Source organism: Bombus pyrosoma, linkage group LG17 (assembly GCF_014825855.1).
Source record: "Bombus pyrosoma isolate SC7728 linkage group LG17, ASM1482585v1, whole genome shotgun sequence".
NCBI classification, from domain to species: domain Eukaryota; kingdom Metazoa; phylum Arthropoda; class Insecta; order Hymenoptera; family Apidae; genus Bombus; species Bombus pyrosoma.
In genome coordinates, this window is record NC_057786.1 from 4,669,639 (window position 1) to 4,670,733 (window position 1,095).

A 1,095-nucleotide genomic window follows, 5' to 3' on the forward strand; every position below is an offset into this window, starting at 1 on the left:
ATTGTTAAACCAAACTAGCAATAATCTAATAAATAAAAATACAACACAAGAAATTACATTATTAAGAGTAACTAACATTTTAATATTAAAAGAATTCTATACGAAGTTACATCATGGGACATATACACATATAGATATATATACACAACCTAACACATGTAAAAGAAATAAAACGCAAGATATCACATATTAAAATTAATAAACTCAAAGAAATTTTATATTGTAAAATAAATAAATAAATATATATATATATATATATTATTATTATCAAATCAAACAACTAATAATCAAATAAATACAATAAAATATACAAAACTACTTTGCAAATATTATATTACAGAATATTCAACTAAACTGACTAAAGATTTAACCAACAAAATAATATATATATATATACATATCAGCAACGAACATAATCAACACAAATGTCACACGACACTTCACACGTTGACTACGCCTTCTGGGACCACTCACACATTTTGGAACCCGTCTTCCTCTTGCGCTGAAACAACACATGTAGTAAATTAAAGATGAATGACACAAGACAAATTAAAAATAATAAAACAAAACAAAGTACGCACTGGGACAGTCTGCACAAGGAACCTTCGACGAGGACACCTCCGTATTCACCATTTAAATCGTAATCATCAAAACCTACACCGGAAAACAATAAATCAAACCAAACACTGGAGGCAATAATCAGATGAAAATATTAACCAAATGAATAAAATAACGTCAAGACACATTTCATGAAGTCTCTCCATGTACTGGGAGCATACAGCAGAGAAGATCGCTCTGACCACAAGAGCTGTGACACAGGAGAATATCCAGGACTCCGACAGAACTCTCCTCAGGGAAGTGAGCCTTCGCACATTCATCTGTATCGTCTTCACGAACCGCCTACACATTTTTGGAATCTCTCCTCCTCTTGCGCTAAAACAATGCATACAAGATCAGGCAGACAAACGGACGAAACACCATAGGAAAGAGGACGAAGTTAAAATAAATAAAATAATACATACTTGTACAGGTTGGACAAATGCAGGTACTTCCATGTCCATAACCAACATAACCAGCACCCACAGTGGAAAATAT